The 12,458-nt window shown below is 41.9% G+C and overlaps 1 protein-coding gene across 3 annotated transcripts in view; it reads left to right on the forward strand.

The window, feature by feature from the left end:
* The first annotated feature begins 2,983 nt into the window (after nucleotides 1–2,983).
* PRR5L (proline rich 5 like) overlaps nucleotides 2,984–12,458 on the forward strand; it is a 68,129-nt gene continuing 58,654 nt past the window's right edge. For 2 of the 3 annotated variants that reach the window (XM_048485145.1, XM_048485149.1), the window contains exon 1: nucleotides 2,984–3,262. The gene's annotated coding sequence lies outside the window, so the exon portion shown is untranslated. The remainder of the gene's footprint in view (nucleotides 3,263–12,458) is intronic. The other variant, XM_048485146.1, reaches the window with a different exon arrangement.

Genomic DNA, 12,458 nt, shown 5'->3' on the forward strand with positions numbered 1-12,458 from the left:
CTGAAGATGCCAACCCCAGATGCAGGTGAAACGTTATGAATAAGATCCACCAGACCATGGCCACACAGCCTAGAAAACCCACCAAAACCAATTACAGCTATCTTTTCCCTGAGAGTTCTTGACAACCAGGTCAAACTGATCTTTAACTTCTTTCTCTATTTTTGGAATCTACTTTCCATCTCTCCGCTCCTGCTGCATCCACAAATGCCCCTTACCCAAATGGTGCTCCAGCAGCACACAAAATTTAAAACAATTCCACTAATACATAAAATATAACTATCTTTAAAACTCAGAATGGTATCAAATTTAGGCTTATAAAAAAACCTGCCCAGCCCAGATCACACATAAATCCTCACAGGAGCCCTTCAAGCACGGGCAACTTTGAGATAAGTGAATAGAATGAGTTTCAGATTGCTGCATCCTTTTTGGCTATCTCAGCCTTTCTTCCTTTTTCAGTCCACTTCCCGAAACTGTTTCTGTGAAAACCATTTATCTTATATCGAGATTAGATTACTGTAATGTGCTCAACAAGGGGCTGCCCCTGAAAAGTGTTTATAAATTTCAGAGGGTGTAAAATGCTGTAGCAAGGACATTGACCTGGTTGTTGAGATCATATCACGCCACTCCTTGCCAATGCATGTTGGCTCCCATTCTGTTTCTGGTGATGGTGTTAAACTTTAAGGCTTTATATGCTTAGGGACCAGTATATCTGAGTTCTGAAGAACTGCCTATTCCCTTATGCATTTACTTGACTGTGGTTTCCTTTCAAGGTCCTACTTCAGGTGTCCTGCCATCTGAAATTAGAGTGGCAATCTGATCATGGCACCAAAACCCTGGAACTCTTTCACCAGGGAGATTCACCTGCGCCCCCCCCTCCCCCCCGTTGCCATCTTCTGGCCGGTAAAGACTTCTGTTTTGTTTGGCATTTCCTCAATGACTCTGCATTCTCACCCAAAGCTTAAATATTATTTTCATGTTTTAGTATTAGCTAAGTGTTTTAGCTCTGGTTTTGTTTAATGGGGTATTTTGATGGATTTAATGGTTTTTAAGATGTTAAGTTATGCATGTTTTTATTTTGTTATCTGCCATGTTGTCCCTTATGAGGGCAGCAAGGCAAATTAAATATTTTGTTAAATAAATAAATATATTTTTCCCTCTCAGGGCTTTATGAACAAAACCTTTAGTAAGACTTAGGCTGTCTCAGTAAGAGGCAAGCAGCTGTATTTTCTCAGTTAATTTACTTCCATTAATTTCCTATCCAGATTCCCACAAATCAATAGATTTTCAATTAAACCCTCAAAACATGTCTTTCTCCTTTGATCCAGCCAGAAAAGGGGGAAAAACCTGCCTTCTGTTTCCTGCTCAGTTAATGCAGCTCTGTCATTTCTTCTCACTCAGGGATAAACTGGCTACTTCACTTACAAGGAAAATTCCTTGTGGACCACTGTCTTCGAAATCTGCTTGTGAGCTGTGCCAGCACTGCAGGGGCAACTCATATCTGACTTGCAGTGCCTCATGATGGATGCTGGCTCAACTGTTGCCTCCTTCCACACTGCCACCATCTTTGGCACCCGTGGCCAGTTCTGAGCTGAGTGGATCCTGCAGATCTAGCTTGGAGTCAGCATCCAAGGCCATTTAAGCTTCCTAGAAAATTCCTCTCCTTGCATCTTCTTGGAGGAAGGTGTTGTGTTCTAAAGAACATGGGAAATACAGCTTTTCTAGACTTGGTACAATCTTGTCAAAATGCAACTCTGCCTCTGCCTAAGATCCCATACAGAGTCATGAATGAAAAAAAACCCTATCTGTTTCTGAAATTATATAAGCAGACATACAAGTTTTCAATTCACACTGCCTTTCCCAGGCCCCAATCCAGTGTCTCTGCAGCAGTGTGTTGTTCCTTGCCCCTTCTTGGAGCACAATACTGTTCTGTCTCATGTATGTCTACATCAATTATGAGTAGAGCTCAAAATAATGCTTTAAAAAACCTTTAGAAATCATAGCATTGGTGTCTGCAAATGTTGATAGCAAAGTTAGTGTGTCAGGCTAGAATCTGGGAGGCCCAGGTTCAAATCCCCACTTTGCCATCAAATATATCTGGGTAATCTTGGGACAGTAACACACTCTTTCAGCCTAATCTACCACATATGATGGTTGTGAGGAGAGAATGTGGAAGGGAGAATGATGTATACTGCCCTAGAAAGACAGAATAAAAAGTATTCGGTATATAGATGATGACCCTTTGCAAGAAGGATGAATGTCAGCAAGCAATTATTTCACGCATATTCCACCTTTCCTTTGCCAAGCACATAACAATGCTTTGCCATTACAATTAGTGGCTGATTGCAAATGTAAACAACATTTTAGTCAGGTCCTGAACATTTCATTTTATTGTTATACTGCTTCTCATGCAACAGCACATAGGATGGGGTAAAAAAAATTGTGTCAAAAAATTGACATAATACTGAATATGGTTGAAGTACACACGTTTGCCTGGGAGAAACAGTCCGATCCCCTGCCTGTTAACTTTGCAGCTATCTCCACTGAAATCCACAAACTTTTCTTCAGTCAGATATGCTGTGCACAGATCTGCAATCACAGCCTCCGTGAAATCCACACGTCTGACTCCTGAGTAAACATAGCTATGTTGAAATGACAATTTTGGAAAGAAGGGAAAATTTCACAATTCCAACTCTCCCTGGGTGGTTTTCGGAGTTTCTCCTCCACTCCTATTTTCTGGGAGACAGCAACAAAGCTTGCACTGAAAGGCGATAATTGGTGCTTAAGATCCCCACGGATCAGCGAAACAAGCAAGGTCCCTACCACAAACCCTCGTAAAAATTCTGAAGAAAAGAGGGAGGGGAAGTGGGACCAGCCTTCCTCGATTGCAACTTCCCACTCTTTCAAAAGTGGCGCTGTAGCTCTGTTTATAAAGGTGAATGGATCTTACACTGACACTTTTAGTCGGAAAAGTAAACGGATGAGATGCCTGGTAATAACTTCCCTAAAGTTTCAAGGGAGTGGGAGGAGTCTGGGGGCGTTGTGAGCTCTCGGAGCCGCTGCTGTATCCACAGCAACGGCCGCCGATTGATTCCAAATGGGGCTGTCAGCGCTCGCCTTGTTGGAAGGAGGAGATAATTGCAGGGTTGGCGCGTCTCCTTTGGTTGTGCTAACAAGAACTTGATCTCGAACTACAGAGCGATTTGCACAAAAGGCGAAGATCGACTGCTAGGAGAAGCAGACTGGGAAAAAAATCCCTTTGTAGGTAAAAGCTGTTTTCATTTCTGTTTATTGCGGCGGGAAACGCAGAGACGCGTCTGCTGCTCAGTCAAAACAAAACAAGAGCAGCTTCTCCATTTCTTTGTGCAGCTCGAGCACATTAGCAGGTTTCCTCGCAAGTAAGCGCCTGTGCTAATGCTTCGTCCTAAACGTACCCTGCACTGTGGCTTGGTTCCGTGCTTGTTTAATTAGTAATGCCCTACTGACTTCTGTAGCAGGGAGGATTGCAACCTTATACGACCCCAACCATTGCTACTTTAAATTCGCTTTCTTCTGCCTGAGCCATCCGCCGGCACGCTTCAGTTTTAGCCCTGTCCTCTGGGTGGAGACCCCGAAGAGACCCCCCCCCCTTTATTTTGCTAAATGATTTCAATTAACAGCGTGGCCGGCTGTGCTGAGACTGCAGATAGTAGACTAGCCTGGCAGGCTTTCCCCACTATTTTTTAAAAAATGTTTCCCCAGTCTGTGAATTCCCTTGGCTGGCTGATCTGATGAATGAAAAGTGGAACGTTTTTTGTTAATTAATGAACTGCTTCGGGTCTCAGTGCTCGGGAGATATTGATAACGGGAGGATTTAAATGCTTGATAGAATCTTAAACAAAAAGACATTCCTTTAAACAATCTATAGCTTTGGTTTCTTGGATTTCCCTTCTTTTAACAGTCTTAAAACATTTGCAAGTTGCAGCTTGGCTGGAGGCAGGCGGGATGCAAATGTATCTATGCAGATTCTGCGGCACAGCCCCAGGCGACACAGCCCTGGTGGGTTTTCCCCTTGCAACGCTGCCGAGTCCTCAAATGACTAAACACGGGAAACCTGCTGCTTATGTTTTTGTTTATCCCCAACAAGTGAGAAGCGTATTTATAGTTGGCTGTGTAATTTTGTGGCGTGGAAAGTTTCAATTTTGTTCAGCAAGCAGCATACCACAGTTGCAGGCGTCATATCTCTTCGGGGTTTGCAGAGGATACATTTTGCAGAACGAACAGCGACTGTTTAGGCAAGAGGAAAGACAAATGCAGAGTAGATCCACAGAAACACCTGGAGGGAAACTCGCGTGACAAAAACGGGGAAGGGGCGACACTTTAGCGATCTTCTTCCTGTACCCTTGGTACGAGCTATATAGCCTGCAGCGCCTGCTCTTGGGGTGGGATGGCTGTGCACTTTTCATCCTTCATCCCTCTTGATGGAGACCTTGAGGTCTTGCAGGGGCTGGTGCTGTTGGAGAGCATCGTCAGTCCTTCGGATGTCAACCGACAAGAAAAAAATTGCCTGGTTGATGTCTTATTTTTCATTTAGCACCAATTTAATGTGCAGAAATCATGGCAGATACATAATTGCCTACCGCACACCCACTGGTTGTTGAAACCGTAGTAACAGTGGTCATTTGAAAATTCGGCAATTCTTTTGATTTGTTTGTTGCTATGAGCATTACTGGATATTATGTGGACCTCCTTGTTTGCCACCCAGCAGTAAGAAGAAGAGGGTGCAGATCATCCATCTCCTCAAAAGGTCATCTCATAACTAACTTGCCTCTACATTAACTCCAGTGTTACGTGCCATAGACTCACCTTTTCTCTCTTCCCCAGTCAGCTCTGGAAAAAGGAGTGACTTGCAGTAAGGAAGACTGGAGACAGTGGAAGGATGTCAGAGAGCTCAAAAAAGGGCCTGGCCTTTCTGAGTTCTTTGAGAACTCTTGAAAAATGTCCATCTTTTCAAGCAGTTAGCAGACCTAGTTTACAGAATCAAGTTGAAGGGGGTCCCTGTATAATTAAACAGTCACCCCAGAATAGTTCAAAAGTAGCAAATGAAAGGGGCTTGAGGGACTTCCATAGAAACATCTTTTGTAGGTTAATATGATTACCGGTATATTAATCCTATGAATGACATACAACAGGGTTGGCTTCATAGAGTGTAGTTTTTGCATGATGGAGTTTACTCTCAGTAGTTTCTCCCCCCCCCCCCTTCTTTTTACTTTTTCACAGAGGGATTTACTTTGTTACAAACTACATATCTGGACAAAGGTCTATTAAAAAATCGACTGAAGACTAGCATGCCAAACAAGAAAGGTACAGGCAGAGGCGTTCCTCCCATTGGGCAAAGTGGGCAGTTGCCCTGGGCGCAGCCCTGTGGGGGGCGCAGGTTTGCTTGTGGGATTTTTGTATTTTCAGTTTTTTTCCATTTTTGGCCTGCAGAGGGCTCAGTTTTTAGGCTAGCAGCACCAAAATTTCAGGGATGTTTTGGGAGACTCTCCTGATGCTATCACCCAGGTTTGGTGAGGTTTGGTTCAGGGAGTCCAAAGTTATGGACTCCCAAAGGGGGTGCCCCATCCCCCATTGTTTCCAATGGGAGCTAATAGGAGATGAGGCTACACCTTTGAGGGTCGATAACTTTGGACCCCCTGAACCAAACTTCACTCAGTCCTGGTGGTGGGCCTACTAGGAGAGTCTCCTAAAGATACCCTTGAAAGTTTGGTGCCGCTAGCTTAACAATGATGCACCCCTGCCAGCAGGCACCCCCCCAGAATTTCCCCAGATTTTCCTTTTAAATCCCCCTGCCCTTGACATGGATTTAAAGGGAGAATCTGAGGTCCCCAGTTTAAACATTGTAAGTGATGCTGCTGTTGTTTCAGGGTGGGGAAAATCAACCCCAAAATAGCATCACTTTCCAATGTTGTTTAAACTGGGAACCCTAGATTCTCCCTTTAAAGGTAGATTTAAAAGAAGGAGAGATCTGGGCTCCCTAGTTTAAACACCATTGAAAATGATGCTGTTTGGGGGTGGATTCCAGCATCACTTGTTTAAACTAGAGAGCCCAGATTCTTCTTTGAAACATTGAAAGTGATGCTGTTTCCCCCAATTGGGGGTACTGGATACAACACCATAAAATGTTTTCATAGCAGTAATAAAACATTTTGAAAGCATTTTGAAAATGTTTTCAAAAAATTATTTCTGCTGTGTGGCATGGCTTATTGCTGTGCTCAGATTTGTGAGTTGGGGCATGTTCTATAATGTGATGGTGACTTTGAAACAACCTGGTGTAAAAAATCATTGCTTTGTCACAGTGGGGTAGGGTGGCTGACCATGGGGGACGCCAAACTCCTGTTTGCCTAGATACGCCACTGGGCGTAGCTACAAGGGGGGTGCGCGTTGCATTGGGCACGCGCCTGGGGGGGGCATCAAACTCAGGTTTTGCCCAGGGCTCCAGTTTGCCTAGTTACGCCACTGGGTACAGGGATACTTTTTTTCTTTAGAAAAGGGCATATTCAGATGAGATTGTAGCAAGTAAAACATACATTTATTGTAAAATGCCATTACAAAATTGAGACTGTATGTTAGTGACTGCCCAATGGCTTCTAATAATAACTTTGTTTGAGTTCATAAAAATCCTGTTAAGTATTCTATTAAGTTCACCTTTTACCCATGAAACATCCAGAGATGATTCATACATGCATGTTTATCACCCAGTGTTTTGTCAGTTGTCTCAGTGAAATGCCTGAATGATCTCTGATCCACACATGCAGTCACTAAAGATCTATATTCATATATCATTGCAAGTAAAAACAGAGAAAACCAGACCTTAGTATAGTAGAAATAAACTGGCCTGTCCTAATCCCTAATTTGCTAGTTTTCTATGTGTAGAATCTCTTTTTAATCAGAAGTGCATTGGAAATGTGATTCTTATATCAGCACTTTCTGCTCTACTACTTTGTTCTACACTCATGTAGACTTGACCAGTTGTTGATGATTAGCATAAAATTTAAAGGCTGCATCAGGCAAATATTGGGTTTATCCATAGTTTTCCTTAGGTACAAAAAGAAGAAAGGTGGTAGAAAGTGCCATCAAATCACAGCGGACTTATGGTGACTTCAGAGGGTTTTCAAGGCAAGAGACATTAGGAAGTTAGGGTGTGCAATACAATAATGTCCCAGAGACAATAACTGTCAGTTATTATTTCCAGGATAAATGGATTAAAGGATGCTAGTGAATGTTGAACAAAAGAAGTATCTGGGCAGGGAATAGAGTGAAACACTTTTGAGTCTGTAGTAATGGGAAGATATGCACTGATCTCTTGGACTGACCCAAGGTAACTGGGAAATTTAGATTGTGATTGCAGTACAACCCTTGCACATCAGAAAGCAGATGTGCTTGTTTACTGGATAGATGTTCTAGCACTTGTTTTATCTTAATAGAATCTGGACCTGTGAGATACTGTTTCCTGCACTGGAAATCCCAGTATCTCTAATCTATTTCCTGCATTGATTTTGAGAACTCTACCATATCAGTTCAGCTTGTTATGCTTTTAATACCTCAGTATTAGAAGTGAATGCCACACAAAATCTGGTTCTTAGTACTAGTTTGAGCATTGGTGTTAAAAACGTAGGGTTGTTTCCGCTAATCCTGTGCAACTATATTACAAAATTAATGTGTCTGCAATTCAGAGTTCTGTTAAAAAGCCCAAGAGCAGGGTATACTAAAACTTGTGCTGTGAGTATCCAGCCACAGTGAGGTTTCTAGCTTTTAAAACTATCCTTTGTTTCCTGTGCCCTCAACAGATATTTCTTCTGTGAACACTAGTTAGTGCATGTCTCTTTGCTAATTCCGGGTGGATCTATAAATTAATCTGTAGAATCAACACAAAATAAGAGTTGGAGCTCTTTTAGGTACTAACATCCATTTAGTTCAGCATAAACTGCTTATGACTCTGAAATTGACTCTTAATGCTGGAATAAATGCCGTTATTCTTTAAGGTGCCACTAGTCTCAATTTTTGGTTTCATCATCTTATAATGTCTGCAGATAAGGCTATTGTTAATAATTTTCAGGAAAGATTATTAGCAGTATATTTATTAATTTTATTTATTTATTTGATTTGTATACCGTCCTCCCCCAAAGGGCTCAGGGCGGTGTCCAACATGAGTTATAAAAAATTAAAAACAGCTAACAATCATCAATCAATAAATAAGAACCATAAATTATAGATGGCTTTAAAACTCCCACTCCTCCCCCTTACTTGTACCCACGGGAGGCCAGATGTATATTGGCGAGATGTCGATATTCTCCCGGCTGGCCAAATGCCTGGCGGAACAGGTCCGTTTTGCAGGCCCTGCGGAAACTCTGTAAGTCCCGCAGGGCCCTGATCTCACCTAGGAGCCTGTCCACCAGGTAGGGGCCAGGGCTGTAAAAGTCCTGGCCCTTGTAGAGGCCAGCTGGATCGCCTTGGGGCCAGGGATCACCAGCTGGTCCGCCTCTGAGGAGTGGAGGGGCCTAGAGGGGCAGTACATGGAGAGACGGTCCACCAGATACGCAGGTCCGAGGCCATGAATGGCTTTAAAGGTCAGAATCAAAACTTTCAACATGATCTGGTACTCAATTGGCAGCCAGTGTAGCTGATATAGGACCGGTGTAATCCGTTCCCTAGATGTAGTCCCCAAAAGGAGTCTGGCTACCGCATTTTGCACGAGTTTCAATTTCCAGATCATGGCTAAAGGCAAGCCTGCGTAGAGCAAGTTACAATAGTCCAGTCTAGAGGTGACCGTGGCATGGATCACAGTGGCCAGGTCCGGACGGGAGAGATACGGGGCCAGTTGCTGTGCCTAATGTAAATGGTTAAAAGCCGCCTGGACTGTCCGGGTGACCTGGGCTACCAGCAATAGAGATGGATAGTATAGTATAGTCCTGAGCAGAGTTACAGTCTTCTAAGCCCATTGATTTCGGGCAAGTATAACTGTGAATCACAAATGTTGGAGGGGGGGCATCATTTAAACCATATAAAACCACACTTTTATCATCATGGGATAACTTTGTATCTCATCACACATGTACAACCAGAGACAAATAACAGTTTTAATTTTAAAAACCTGCACATGTTATCACACGTAAATATTACTGGTTGAGAGACTACTTGTGATGTACTGGACTTAAAGAACTATGAAACAACCATCCTGAAAATAATTAAACTTGAGTTCAACATGATACAGTCCTGAGTTCAACATGATGCAGTCCTTCTGATCACATTTCCTGAATTTTAAAAAAGTTTGTTTTAATAGTTGAGAAGTGCATAGTTTCTATTAATAAGATCATAGGTTTGTGGGTTCTCTTATCTAAACTTGGACAGAAAGCAACAAGTTTTCTCATCCTTGCAGCATTATCTACTGAGATGAGGCTTGGAACTTCATAGGTCAGGGATATTGTAGACTTGTTGAGATAATGGGAATCCAGCATTCTTCATTTTAGTTCTTCTTCTATTAGTTGTTCTCCATTCTCAACCACGAATAAGCTCCAGCCTTTTGTAAGAGATTTCTGTCTCCAGATAGGGCAAACAAACAATAAAACTGGCAATGGCAGTAACATCAGATATTTTGAAGAACATTCTGAAAGCCACTTTGTAATTTTATTCTTGCAGGCTACTGCATGGATTGAATGGTCACAGTTATCCATTCCGTATTTTGCTTTAACTGTATTCAGTACAAATGGCTAATGTTCTACACTGTCTATCCACTGACAGGGCATGGCAGGTGGCAGTCCCACTTACTTTTTACCTCTTGGGCAAATAAGAAACTCATCAAACCTAATAATGGATGACATGTTGGGCCAGTATGTTGTATTATTAAAGGTTCATTGGAATGTATTGTGCCATTAGATCTGGAGATTTTCATATACTTTATATATTAACAATTTTCTTGGATGGTTTGAATAGACATTTAGTGGTACAGTGGTTAAGACTGGTGAACTCTGATCTGAAGAACTGTGTTTGATTCCCCACTTCTCCACTTGAGCAGCAAACTCTTACCTGGTGAACTGGATTTGTTTCCCTGCTCCAGAACATTGCTGGATAACCTTAGGCTAGTCACAGCTCTTCAGAATTCTCTCAGCCTTACCTACCTCACAAGGTGTTTGTTGTGGGAAGAGAAGGAATTTGTAAGCCGCTTTGAGACTCCTTTCAGGAGAGATAGGTGACATATAAATCCAAACTCTTATTCTTCAACTCTTCTATGGTATTTGTATTATTTATCTAGAAAGGGGCTCAACTGGTTCACAAAACCCCCTCAAAATACAATATAATAAAAGAACAAAAGGAGAAAGACGTCTGGCTGATCCTAGTCAAAGATCTTCCACAGAGGCTAAGAGCCAGAAGCCTTTTGACTTATGGCTCATTCCGCACAAGCCGAATAATGCACTTTCAAACTGCTTTCAGTGCTCTTTAAAGCTGTGCGGATTGGCAAAATCCACTTGCAAACAGTTGTGAAAGTGGTTTGAAAATGCATTATTTTGCGTGTGTGGAAGGGGCCCTATGACTCTGGCCCTGCCCAGGCTTTAAGTGTCCAAAACTCATTAAGTCCAGGCCCAGGTAAGCTGCTAGGAGGGAGATTAATTCACAACTGAAAAGACTATCTTCAAACCATCTGTCTTGAAACTGTTATATGTGGAAGAAGATTAGGACCTTTGGTTTTAGACCAGGTAGAAGTGATGATCAATAACAAAGCTGCTTGAGGATTCATTCTGTCCTGCAGGAGCTCACATTACCCTACGGAGCTGGTCCATAGCTTGGAGGTACTGCTGGATCCTGGCCTACAGTTGGAGACCTAGATATCCTCTGTGGCATGTAGTGGTTTTATCAGTTTTTGTTGTTCCTCAGATAGCATGATCTGGCAACAGTAGTTCATGCTGATTACTGTAATATGTTCTTCATGGGGGCTACTTTGAGTGTGTGGCTGAATCTGAACATGGCTTTTAAATCATCATCATCATCATCATCATCATCATCATCATCATCATCATCATCATCATCATCATCATCGTTTATTTACGGTCATTGACCAGCAAGATCCAAAAGAATTAAAATCGTAAAATGTACAGATATTACAAATATACAGATTAAAACAGTTAACAAAATGCAGATAATAGGCCTCAGGAACTCAGAACATCGTCTGGCTTTTAAATCGTATGTACCGTTACTTGGAAAGAAGTTTCATTGTAATCTGTAGGGCCTACTTCTACCAAAACTGAGATTAAAATCAAAAGGGGCAGATGTTGATGGAACCCTAACACCATTCTTCTGAGAAGAATGTAAGCTCTTTTCTGTGGTTTCATTTTTCATACATTCCTTTTTTATGCCTTGGCCACAGTGACTTAAAGCAAAAACAGCTTGATAACCAGTAAGTAAAATAGACATTTTAAATCAGCTGCTCCTGATTACAAGCTTGCTTGAGAAATGCTTTGTTATCTGTTTTGATGAATTTATAATTCCCATGGAGATCAGTTAGAATCAGTAAACAGGACTGTAGACTACAGACTACTGCCACAGATTTTTTTTCTTTTTTAAGAATACTTTAGCCTGTCCTATGCCTCAAGAACTCAGGATGGGTTACAACAAAAGACAAAAATTATTGATAATCTAAAAATAATTGCATTATATAACAATATACCAATAAAACTCATTTCAAATCCTTAAAACCTATCAAAATTAATAAAATCTGTTTACAATTCGTAGAATCTATTTTAAAATTCATATTACCAGAAGGGGAAACCATCTCTTCAGCCGAAGGTCAGGGAAAATAGGCGTGACTTTACTAGTTTTTTATATTCATGTAAAGAAGTTGCTTGATGCGCCCCAGGGTGGAGATCATTCCACAGTCTCGGGGCTACCACTGAAAAAGCCTTATCTTGGGTCTCCACCTTTTTTTACCATTGTAGGTGGAGGTACCACCAGGAAGGCTTCATCTGCTGATGTTAGGGCATGGACAGGTCATATGGGAGAAGGCATTCCTTTAGAATAGAACCCTTGACACTTTAAGAGTGTGCTGAGAAACCCAATGGTTGTAGCCACTGGCAGACAGTTATACAGTGAGAGGAAAAGCTTCCCTGCTGAATTTTGCCTATCATAGCTGTTGATTTAGAATAATGACGCTCTGGTCTGAAGATCTTTTGTAATATGATTCTTTCTGTCTTAATTCTAGCCCCTGTGGCTTGTCCAGATCATGGAATGCATTCATTGGGCCATTCCACATGTGTGGTTTTTTGTCAGTTTTGGTCCTACACAAAGCCAGCTTCCCCCCACTTTTCTGCATGTGTTTTGCCTCCTGAAAAAGTTGCTTTGATTTTTCCTCAGCTTTTCTTTGGCTGTTTAACAAGCACTTTTACTCAGACTGATTCTGAGTCCGCTTCACTCAGCATGCAGAAATTCTC

The sequence above is a fragment of the Sphaerodactylus townsendi genome, linkage group LG02, assembly GCF_021028975.2.
Source record: "Sphaerodactylus townsendi isolate TG3544 linkage group LG02, MPM_Stown_v2.3, whole genome shotgun sequence".
Classification (NCBI taxonomy): Eukaryota; Metazoa; Chordata; class Lepidosauria; order Squamata; family Sphaerodactylidae; genus Sphaerodactylus; species Sphaerodactylus townsendi.